This window comes from Scyliorhinus canicula, chromosome 6 (assembly GCF_902713615.1).
Source record: "Scyliorhinus canicula chromosome 6, sScyCan1.1, whole genome shotgun sequence".
Lineage (NCBI taxonomy): Eukaryota > Metazoa > Chordata > Chondrichthyes > Carcharhiniformes > Scyliorhinidae > Scyliorhinus > Scyliorhinus canicula.
In genome coordinates, this window is record NC_052151.1 from 71,965,608 (window position 1) to 71,978,132 (window position 12,525).

Genomic DNA, 12,525 nt, shown 5'->3' on the forward strand with positions numbered 1-12,525 from the left:
CCACCATCACAATCCCTCCCCACCCCTCATGGCCCACCCTTCAATCACCCAGTATCTATTATGGACAAAACTCATAAGCCTTATACTAACACTGGGACGTCTTTCTAAACATCGGGGAATGTAAAAAATAGAAGGCAATTAAAAGAAATTGCTCGTTTCAGGCACATAAAATTGTTCATAAAGCGCACTCAAACTCCACTTGAAAAAAATCTCTTCCTGTGAATCTGAGAAGCTCATAAAATAAATGTGAGTGCTCTGGTAATCTAGAGGCACAAGCTGATAACATGGGAGCAAGGACTCACATTCCACTATTGCAACTAACGGAATTTGAATTCAAGTAATAAATGTGGAATATAAAGCTAGCCTCAGTGATGGTGACCATGGCAACTATGAGCAATTGTAAAAACCCATCTGATTCACTAATTTCCTTTAGGGAAGGAAATCTGCCATGCATGCCTGGTCTGGTCTATATGTGATGACACAACAATATGGTTAACTCTCAACCATCCCCTGAATGTGGCTGGTTTAGCACAGTGGGCTAAATAGTTGGCTTGCAATGCAGAACAAAACTAGCAGCATGGGTTCAATTCCTGTACCGGCCTCCCCGAACAGACGCCGGAATGTGGCATCTAGGGGCTTTTCACAGTAACTTCATTGAAGCCTACTTGTGACAATAAGCAATTATTATTATTATTACTAAATGGCCCAGCAAGTTATTCAGTTAAAGGGAAATTAGGTACAGGCAACAGATGTCAGTGATGCCCACATAACATGAAGCAATAAGAAAACATAAAAAGCCATTCAAAAACTTTTCCAAATACTTTCATCCAATTAGCTGCTCAGAAAACTGTCAATCAAACAAAACTCACATTTCCCTTTACATGTATGCAAAAAAAAAAGTGCTGCTGAGCTAAATGCATTGGTGGGTTTTGAAATGCAGCCTGCATTCATAATGAGATTAAACTGCATGGTTGAATAAACAAAATCTCCACAGCTCAATACAGTAGAGTACCATATGTCTTTTTCACCATCCTATTAACCTACCCTTCTGTCTTCAGAGATCTATGAACAAACATGGTCCCTTTGTTCCTCGGAACTTCCCAGAGTCATGGCATTCATTGATATTTCCATGACACGTTACTCCTTCTAAAGTGTATCACCTCAATATTTTATCACTAATCTGCTAAAACTCACAGTCTGAAAATGGTAAGATGATTTATGAATCCATAAATATCTACACCCTTAATGCAGAGGTGCAAAGTCTCCCCCATTGCAAAAGCTACAAGGCCAGGCCTGAGGACAGACTTTGCACTCATGGTTTGTCTTGGCATGGCAAAAGATCATGGGTAGAATTTTAAGGATGGAGAACGCTCAGCACTCACCATCCTGAGACTTGGCGTGTAACGCGCTACTGCCAACTCTTTGAAGCCCACAGCCCATTAACAGTCACTTGAGCTTTGATCGACAGAGGGTGGGGCTTCCATCTGCCTTTGGAAGAAAGTCACACCCATGAGAGCAGTCAGCCAGTCTGCCAGGGGAGGTGGTGGATACAAGGACGATAGTGACGTTTAAGGGGCGTCTTGACAAATACATGAATATGATGGGAATAGAAGGATACGGACCCCAGAAGTGTAGAAGATTTTAGTTTCGATGGGTAGCATGGCCGGCGCAGGCTTGGAGGGCCGAAGGGCCTGTTCCTGAGCTGTACTTTTCTTTGTTCTTTGTTCTCTAAAATCCATCAAGGCAGAGAGCTGCAGTAGAAGTGGGACTGCAATGCTCTGCCTGGAATTCTGTCCCTGGACCGTTCCCGAGGAAAGTCCCAGTGATCCTGAGGGCGGGAGGGTCGGGATGCCCTGGAGGGAGGGGTGGGGGGCGGTGGGGGAGTGTGGTGGGAGGAGGATGATTATATCTTCAGAGTTTAGTCATGGGGCAGGAGGTACTGGAGGGGAAGGTACTCCAAATCTGAAGGAACCTGGGAAAAGGCGCTTAAGTGGGGAGAAGACATTTCTCAATCGCCAAGAGGATGGGGGGGGGTTGGTAGGTTTCCAATGCCTGATTTGAAGGATGATCAATTCTGGCAGGGGGTAGGGAAATTTTGATCCCCAGCCTCAGGATGGTGGAGTCCAATCGCAGGGAGTGGGGTTGCTATGAAGGCTGGGTCAGTTCATGGGTCTGCTGAGGAACCCACAAGTCGCTGTGGAAACCTTACCTTCTCCCCAAGGATGACTGTGCCAATTGTTGCCACCAATTGCTGTGGTTGACGCTTTTCTCAACAATATTTTCTCATGCAAGCAGTCTCATGACAATTTCCATAGGTAGTCTCTGCTCTTTACCTTAAACATATCTTTCACGGTCTGCTGTACTGAGCAGATATAGCCCAGGGCTAAAAATTACCGTATTTAGGAGTAGCACTGTGCAGTCGGACTTATTTATGATTTCTACTGTGACTCCAATGAAACAGACACGTACAAAGTGTTAAACATTGGACTCAGCAGATGGAAATAAAACTGCGGGTGAAATTTATTCACAATTGGATGCTTTAAAGAAGTGAAATTTTGTAGAGCTCACCTGATCTCCTGACATAAATTCAGCAGGAGACTGGTCAAACCTCCAGAGAAACAATATAAATAGCTATTTCCATCTGTTTACACCAGTTTCAACCAACCTAGCAAGATTGTGCAGCAAATGATTATGAATCTTTATATTTGCTCTGGGCTAAACCTGCCCTGACAGCAGAAATGTTGTTTCAGAATATCTTTGCTCAGCCCTTACCCTTGTGCAGTATTCTCTAAAACCCCGGGGGTAGCTGGCTTGGAGCGGAAAGGGCCAGGAAAGTTGTGGAGTTACACACAAGGAGAGATTCCTGTTACATTCCCACCAGCGGGATGTTTCCCAGAGGCATGCGATGCCTGCTGTCTGTCAAGCTTAATAAGGACTCAATTAAGGCCTTAGAGGTCCCGCCAACATTTTGCCAGTGGCACAGGAGCCTCCTGCCAATTCGAGAATGACTGCCTGCTTCAGATTGTGGGATCATCCAATCTGAGGCTCCATCCCCCAAACAGGAGGCCACAAATACGCAATGTAGTGGAGGATGTAGCAGGCCGCCACAATGTGTTCGAGCCTCTCAGCATCCCCAAAACAGGATACAATGTCCACGTGGCTCTGGCACATGGCTGTCTGTGAGAGGCTAGCCCTAAACAGGGCTTCGGCCACCACCTGCACAGATTGCCCAGGCCTTGGACATGCTGATCCACAGCCGATTCTCATGCCCCTCACTTCCTCCACCGTGGTGTTGGCCTGTGTGGCATGCATGCCCGGCACCACCTCCTGCAGCTGCACGCGATTGAACTCCTCCACCTGCACCTGCAAGTGCTGGATACTCGCCGACAACTCTTCATGCAGTCCCTGGTTCTGCGACTGCATCTCGACAATTTATAGGACTGTCCATTCCAGAAGCAATGAACCAGAGGTGTGCCATCATCTGGCAGACATTTTGCACTGTCTCTCAGCTGGAGTCTTCGTCGGCATGCCCAGTCCGGTAGGTCCACGATTGACAGATGGTGCTGGATCACATGAGGCCTCAAGCAAAGCCTCCTTGGCACCTCCTCCTCCTGGGCAGCTGCCACCTGTCCCTCTGCAGCGTGCTCTCCTGAAGCAAGCTCCACTGCTGCCCAGTCCGCTGCTGCAGCTTCCTCCTCCTCCTCGAGCAGCGCCAGCTCGTACAGCTGCAGGGCCTCCCCCAGGGCTGCGGCGACTAGCAGGAAGGCCATTTTGCTGGTTGAATTCCAATATCCATTGGCTGCAGGGGGCGAAAGGCTGACATAGAACATAGAACAGTACAGCACAGAACAGGCCCTTCGGCCCTCGATGTTGTGCCGAGCAATGATCACCCTACTCAAACCCACGTATCCACCCTATACCAGTAACACAACAACCCCCAATAACCTTATTTATTAGGACACTAAGGGCAATTTAGCATGGCCAATCCACCTAACCCACCTAACATATTAGCATGATGCGTACTCCCGTGCCCAACCAGGTGCACCAGGCTACATGGTGACCCCAGTTGGCACTGAGGACTCTGCCCCCGTATGTCCCTCCGACTCCATGTTCCCGCACTCCTGGCCCCGTCGGTGGCCGGCATCGTGGGGTCTCTGGCCCTGCCACCTGTCCATGATGACAGGGATACCATCAGCTGGCATTGCCCTCACCAGGAGTATGCACCGCGGCCCCCATAGGGGCTACTGTGGGTGTTGCTCTGGGTGAACTGCCGGTGGGTAGCAGCCGGGTGGGGTGTGGGGGTGGTGGAGGATGGGATGCTGGAGTGCGCTTGTGGGGGCACCCATACATACGGTGTCACTCTGCCGAACCAGTGACCACAGTGGGTGGTCAGTGGGATGTACAGCAAGATGGCAATGGTAATGGCGGTCCCTGCTTGGGCACCACCCAGTCGCGTGTGGTGTCACCCCGGTCACTCGGCCTGTTACCCCCTTCCACTCACCCCCCTCCCCCATGCCCCGGCCCTGGCAGGACCACCAAACCCCAGCCAGCCTGGCCAGTGCCCCGCCCAGCAGCCCACAGTCATGCCTCTCTCTGTCCTACCTCTTCTCTCTCCCTCATCAGCCACCACGCCAGTTTCACTCAGCTCATCGGAGGTGGAGAATCGCGGAGGCCCCACAGAGAATGCTGGGTCGGGCCCGCTAATAATATGCAAACAGTGTTCACTGTACGTGCATTCTGATGCCGCTGGCGAAATGACGGAGAATCATGATTTGACGTAAAATTGGCACCCGCCGCGATTTTGCCTTTGAAACCTATTCCCCGCTCAGGCGCATTTTGCTATTTTGGCGTCGGCAAATGGATAATCCAGCACTCAGTGTTAGGAACAGAGAATTCCGCTGTTGGGGTTTCTCGTCCAGTATCCTAACAAAAGTTGGGATCTGGTCAGGTATCTTAACATTAGGAAAATAGCATCCTCGATCTGGCTGCAGGTACAGGACTCCTATTGATTCTGACATTGGGGTTCCTGAACTGGAAAATGCTGCGCCTTGTTGCTGAGTGACTCTGGTTATTGAGGGCTGCTGCAGTAGGTCATCACTAGGGCCAGAAAGTCAGGTGCAGACCTACATGAATTACTTTATGTGAACCCAGAGAGGGTGAACATTTCGGGAGTGAAACCTCTTTGTTGTAAAACAGAGCTGGTTCTTGACTGATAGAATGTAATGCTGCATGTATTGTCAATTATATCTTACACTTGATAAATCCAGCAGAGTCGGCATACCTGAGAGCTCGCTCTTCGTAATCAGCAGACAGCATTTGGGAAAGTGACGCATTGCTGTCTCTTTGGAAAGAAGGGAGCCATCACCTCTAGATGGCTGAATAAAGGCCTTCCAGCAAAAAAATACAGCTCTCCTTTGTCACAAAATTCCCAGAAGCGACAGCTGCCAACCACAAGAGCTTACAAAGAAATAGGGTAAGCAATGGGTGGCCAAAGGTTAATATCGAACAAGAACAAGGCACTTGCTGATAAACACATTAAGTAAATTGAGGAAACTGAAGTTTGAAGAATTCAATTTCCCATTAGCACAGATGAGTATTTGACACAAAATAAATTATATCATTATGTAATAGATACATTCACAGGGAACCTCTTCAGGATTCCCCCAATGAACCGCCATCAATGATTGGTGGACACCCCAGATTATACGGGTGTCCATTAATTACCAGTCAAAGTTACAAAGACTAATGAAAAGACACTCCGATGGAATTCTTTTCAGCATGTTTGCTTGCTTGAAGTTTTTAAATGTCAGAGAAGATCAATAACATTTTTATTCATTTACTGATCTTTGCTGTGCAAACAAGGAGAATCAGAATCCCTGCCTAAGTTTGAATTAAATGTTTGAGACAATGAGTCGGAGGTAGAGTGGGTGGTTGAGAGAAATCAGAGCAGGAGTACATGCAGCATACAAGCGTATGTTACAGAAACCAAAACAAACCAAACAAACAGCAAACTAAATTGTCTGTTTATAGCATTATTTTAAAAAGCAGTGAGTGGAGGAGAGCTACTTAACACAAATTATGCGCACAAAATCAAACACAGTCATGGCACTGTGGCACTGTGTGAGCACTGCTGCTCCACAGCGCGGGTGACCCAGGTTCAATTCTAACGTTGGATAACTTTGTGTGGATAACTTTCGCCCTGTGTCTGCGTGGGTTTCCTTCGGGTGCTCTGGTTTCCTCCTACAGTACAAAGGTGTACAGGTTAGGTGGGTTGGCCACTAATAGATCTACCATGCGGTTTTAGCAGCACTTTGTGATTATTAAAACTCAATAGAAATTTAAGTTAAAACTTCTCAGGTGCAAATAAGAATCTGCTTTATTTGTCTCTATTGTTTACAATTGAGAATCATTTAAAGTCTTATTCTCTAATAAGTCCAGCTAACATAGGACTCACAGAGAGGCAATCTGTAGACAATTCAACTTTCAAACAACCACAGAAATGATTTTCTTGTTTAGGCAAACAGCTCGCAATAACTTCAAAAATCAAAGTCAGAAAGTGAAATATGACAAAACTGAGAGACAACGAATAGTTAAGTCAAAGTAAAGGTTGATTCTGGAAAGAGAGAGAGATGGCTGAAAATCCATCACGGTTATACCAAATCATATCAGACTTTAGCCATCTATCTACACCCGAATGTAATTCTAATTCGTTTGGATTAACATCAAATAAGTTTGATTTGAGGGTTAGTTGTCACTCATTAATAGGCAACATTCACCTAAAATGTATTCTTGTATGAGCTTATGGAATGTGATTCGGCTTCCTTATCGCAAGCTGTTTGAACTGGATTCTTGCTGAGGACAACAGCGCCTTTAGGTTCCTGCCCTGTTGTCATGGAGCCTGCCCTGTCCTTGGTCACTTTATCTTGCAAATGTATTTGTTAGCTGAATAAGAATGCTGTTTTAATCTATCTGTTTCTGTGTTCTGTTGAAGCTATGTTTTGAAATGCTGAATGTGTGTTTTGAAATGACCTGAGGTTACGTGTGAGTTTTAAAATGGTATTTAATAGACTAGTGGCTTATTGCTAAATAGCTATCTTTTACCTATAGAAAATAGCTGGCTTCTACAATCGGCCCTTTTGATAAATGGAAAGAATAAGTGAGATATTATCACAATAAGATAAAAGACATTTATTAATGTAATAGGATAGGTAAAAGTGCAAAGAATAACTCATTCATATTGTCATTGCAGTTTTAAACAATAGAGTGGATAAGCATTGCATTACAAGCATTTCAGCAATAATTATTAGAATTCTTAAAGGATAACAATTAATAAATTAATCGAATTTGATACTACTGATTCAGTATTACTATGTTAATAATACAGTCAAATAATTGATTGATCAGTAACATTTCAACAATAATATTTCATTTCAAATTCATCCAATCAGGGTGCAGTTGGGTTAGTTTGAATCATTCTGATAGTTGGTCCCCTGCATTTAGCGAATAGTTCTTGGATGCACTTAGCACATTGGTATGTTATGTAAATGATGAATACAGCGACATAGGAGAATTGGATTATTCTTATTGTGGACATTCCAGTGTGTCCAAGCCACCCGCAAATTTTATCCTAGAGAGAGATAACTTGGGGTGGATCAAGTTTCTTGATTTCTTTTTGGATATGTGATACCAAATCTTTAACTTCTGTTGAGTTATCTGGAATTAAAGTGCAACACTCCACACCAATCAGGGCCTTTTTCGGCTAGCACATATTTAAGTGCCATTCGATTTTGTAATACCACGGTTCTAATTGCTCGCATTTTATTAGAAATTTTATCTAGGGCTATGGCGATGTAATCGGCTATGTTTTGTCTGATGGTTGTTATTTTATTCAATTCATTGTCATCCTTATTTCCCAATAGAAATGAATGATTCTAGTATAAATTGCATCTCTTGAGGTAATGGAACGTTAATATTTATACGCGCTTCACATGTGATGCGTGGAGCCAACTATTCTGTCCTTTTAACTTCACAGCGGATTGGGTTGTGAGAAGGATTACGAATGGCCCTCCCCACTTCGATCCTTGGGGTTCTTTTTGCAGCTTATTGATGGACACTTCTTCACTGGGCACCAGGTCGTGCCCACATTCTGGAGGATCTCCCCACGCAGCTAACACCTGTTGAGAAGCAGAACTAACAGCATTTGTTAGATTTTGACAATAAGTCAGCAAAGCGTCACTCATTAAATGACAGTCTGCTTTCCGCAAATCAATTGTTCCTGGCAGAGGCATTGGTCTGCCTGTGATGATTTCAAATGAACTGTTGTTCTGTTTGGTGTAGCTCTAATACTGCATAATACTATTGGCAAAGCTTGGACCCAATTCATGCCTTGCTGGCAGTGGCGGACTGGGTCTAAAAATATTGGTTGCCAGGAGACAAAGGGGACCCACCCACAACTACAATGCTATCATTTAATTTTCATAACGAATAAATAAAATTTTGAAAAAATACAGATGGAAAAAAGGGTACAAATAAAATTTTTGTGGAAAAAATGTGAATTTCTTAATAATTACAGTGTACATGTACTGTACATATAGAACATAGAACATTACAGCGCAGTACAGGCCCTTCGGCCCACGATGTTGCGCCGTCCTGTGATACCCTTCTAAAGTCCCTCTACACTATTCCCTTATCGTCCATATGCCTATCCAATGACCATTTGAACGCGTTTAGTGTTGGCGGGTCCACTACTGTTGCAGGCAGGGCATTCCACGCCCTTACTACTCTCTGAGTAAAGAACCTACCTCTGACATCTGTCCTATATCTATCTCCCCTCAATTTAAAGCTATGTCCCCTCGTGCTGGACATCACCATCCGAGGAAAAAGGCTCTCAATATCCACCCTATCTAATCCTCTGATCATCTTGTACGCCTCAATTAAGTCACCTCTTAACCTTCTTCTCTCTAACGAAAACAGCCTCAAGTCCTTCAGCCTTTCCTCATATTATCTTCCCTCCATACCAGGCAACATTCTTGTAAATCTCCTCTGTACCCTTTCCAATGCTTCCACATCCTTTCTATAATGTGGCGACCAGAACTGCACACAATACTCCAAATGCGGCCGCACCAGAGTTTTGTACAACTGCAACATGACCTCATGGCTCCGAAACTCAATTCCTCTACCAATAAAACCAACACACCGTATGCCTTCTTAACAACCCTCTCAACCTGGGTGGCAACTTTCAGGGATCTATGGACATGGACACCGAGATCTCTCTGCTCGTCCACACTACCAAGAATCTTACCATTAGCCCAGTACTCTGCCTTCCTGTTATTCCTTCCAAAATGAATCACCTCATACTTTTCTGCATTAAACTCCATTTGCCACCTGTCAGCGCAGCTCTGCAGCTTATCTATGTCCCTCTGTAACTTGTAACATCGTTCTGCACTGTCCACAACTCCACCGACTTTAGTGTCATCTGCAAATTTACTCACCCATCCTTCTACGCCCTCCTCCAGGTCATTTATAAAAACGACAAACAGCAACGGCCCCAAAACAGATCCTTGTGGCAAACCACTAGTAACTGGACACCAGTCAGAACATTTCCCATCAACCACCACTCTTTGTCTTCTATCAACTAGCCAATTTCTGATCCAAACTGCTAAATCACCCTGAATCCCATGCCTCTATATTTTCTGCAATAGCCTACCATGGGGAACCTTATCAAAAGCTTTACTGAAATCCATATACACCACATCAACTGCTTTACCCTCATCCACCTGTTTGGTCACCTTCTCGAAGAACTCAATGAGGTTTGTGAGGCACGACCAACCCTTCACAAAACCATGTTGACTATCTCGAATCAAATTATTCCTTTCCAGATGATTATACATCCTATCTCTTATAAACCTTTCCAAGACTTTTCCCACAACAGAAGTAAGGCTCACTGGTCTATAGTTACCGGGGTTATCTCTACTCCCCTTCTTGTACAAGGGGACAACATTTGCTATCCTCCAGTCCTCTGGCACTATTCCTGTAGACAAAGATGACTTAAAGATCAAAGCCAAAGGCTCAGCAATCTCCTCCCTAGCTTCCCAGAGAATCCTAGGATAAATCCCATCTGGCCCAGGGAACCTATCTATTTTCACACTTTCCAGAATCACTAACACCTCCTCCTTATGAACCTCAAGCCCTTCTAGTCCAGTAGCCTGTATCTCAGTATTCTCCTCGACAACTTTGTCTTTTTCCTGTGTGAATACTAACGAAAAATACTCATTTAGCACCTCTCCTATCTCCTCGGACTCTACGCACAACTTCCCACTACTGTCCTTGACTGGCCCTACTCTAACCTTAATCATTCTTTTATTCCTGACATACCTATAGAAACCTTTAGGGTTATCCTTGATCCTACCTGCCAAAGACTTCTCATGTCCTCTCTTGGCCCTTCTTAGCTATCTCTTTAGAGCCTTCCTAGCTCACTTGTAACTCTCAAGCGACCCAACTGAACCATCACGTCTCATCTTCACATAGGCCTCCTTCTTCCTCTTGACAAGTGTTTCAACTGCTTTAGTAACCCATGGTTCCATAACTCGACCACTTCCTCCCTGCCTAACAGGTACATACTTATCAAGGACACGCAGTAGCTGTTCCTTGAACATGCTCCACATTTCCATTGTGTCCATCCCCTGCAGTTTTCCTCTCCAGGCGATGCATCCGAAGTCTTGCCTCATCGCATCATAATTGCCTTTCCCCCAGCAATAACTCTTGCCCTGCGGTTTATACCTATCCCTTTCCATCGCTAAAGTAAACGTAATTGAATTGTGGTCACTATCACCAAAATGCTCACCTACCTCCAAATCTAACACCTGTCCTGGTTCATTACCCAGTACCAAATCCAATACGGCCTCGCCTCTTGTTGGTCTATCTACATACTGCATCAGGAAACCCTCCTGCACACATTGGACAAAAACGGATCCATCTAAAGTACTCGAACTGTAGTGTTTCCAGTCAATATTTGGAAAGTTAAAGTCCCCCATAACAACTACCCTGTTATTTTCGCTCCTATCCAGAATCATCTTTGTAATCCTTTCCTCTATATCTCTGGAACTTTTCGGAGGCCTATAGAAAAGCCCTAACCTCTCCTTTCCTGTTTCTGAACTCAGCCCATACTACCTCAGTATTCGAGTCCTCATCAAATGTCCTCTCAGCCACCGTAATACTGTCCTTGACTAACAATGCCACCCCTCCCCCTCTCTTACCACCTTCCCTGAGCTTACTGAAATATCTAAACCCCGGCACCTGCAACAACCATTCCTCGCCCTGCTCTATCCATGTCTCCGAAATGGCCACAACATCGAAGTCCCAGGTACTAACCCATGCCGCAAGCTCACCCACCTTATTCCGGATGCTCCTGGCATTGAAGTAGACGCACTTTAGACCACCTTCCTTCCTGCCGGTACACTCCTGCAACTTTGAAACCTTACTCATGACCTCACTACTCTCAGCTTCTTGTGTACTGGAGCTACAATTCAGGTTCCCAATCCCCTGCTGAACTAGTTTAAAACCTCCCGAAGAGCATTAGCAAACCTCCCCCCGAGGATATTAGTACCCCTCTGGTCCAGGTGTAGACCATCCCGTTTGTAGAGGTCCCACCTACCCCAGAATGAGCCCCAATTGTCCAGGAATCTGAAACCCTCCCTTCTGCACCATCCCTGAAGCCAAATGTTCAACTGCTCTCTCTCCCTATTCCTCGACTCGCTAGCACGTGGCACGGGTAACAACCCAGAGATAATAACTCTGTTTGTTCTAGCTCTAAGTTTCCACCCTAGCTCCCTGAATTCCTGCCTTACATCCCTATCCCTTTTCCTACCTATGTCGTTGGTACCTATGTGGACCACGACTTGGGGCTGCTCCCCCTCCCCCTTAAGGATCCCGAAAGCACGATCTGAGACATCGCTGACCCTGGCACCTGGGAGGCAACACACCAACCGCGAGTCTCTCTCGTTCCCACAGAATCTCCTATCTATCCCCCTAACTATGGAGTTTCCAATGACTAATGTTCTACTCCTTTCCCCCCTTCCCTTCTGAGCAACAGGGACAGACTCTGTGCCAGAGACCTGTACCCCATGGCTGACCCCTGGTAAGTCCCCCCCCCCCCAACAGTATCCAAAGCGGTATACCTGTTACTAAGGGGAACGACCACAGGGGATCCCTGTACTGACTGCTTACCCCCAGCCCCTCTCACCATCACCCATCTATCTTTATTCTTTGGCATAACTACCTCCCTGAAGCTTCTATCTGTGACTCCCTCTGCCTCCCGAATGATCCGAAGTTCATCCAGCTCCAGCTCCAGTTCCCTAACACGGTTTTTGAGGAGGTGGAGTTGGGTGCACTTCCCACAGATGAAAGCAGCAGGGACACTGACGGCGTCCCTCACCTCAAACATTCTGCAGGAGGAGCATTGTACTGCCTTCCCTGACATCACCTCTAGATTTAAAAAAAAACAAGAAAAAGAAAGGAAGAGCTTAC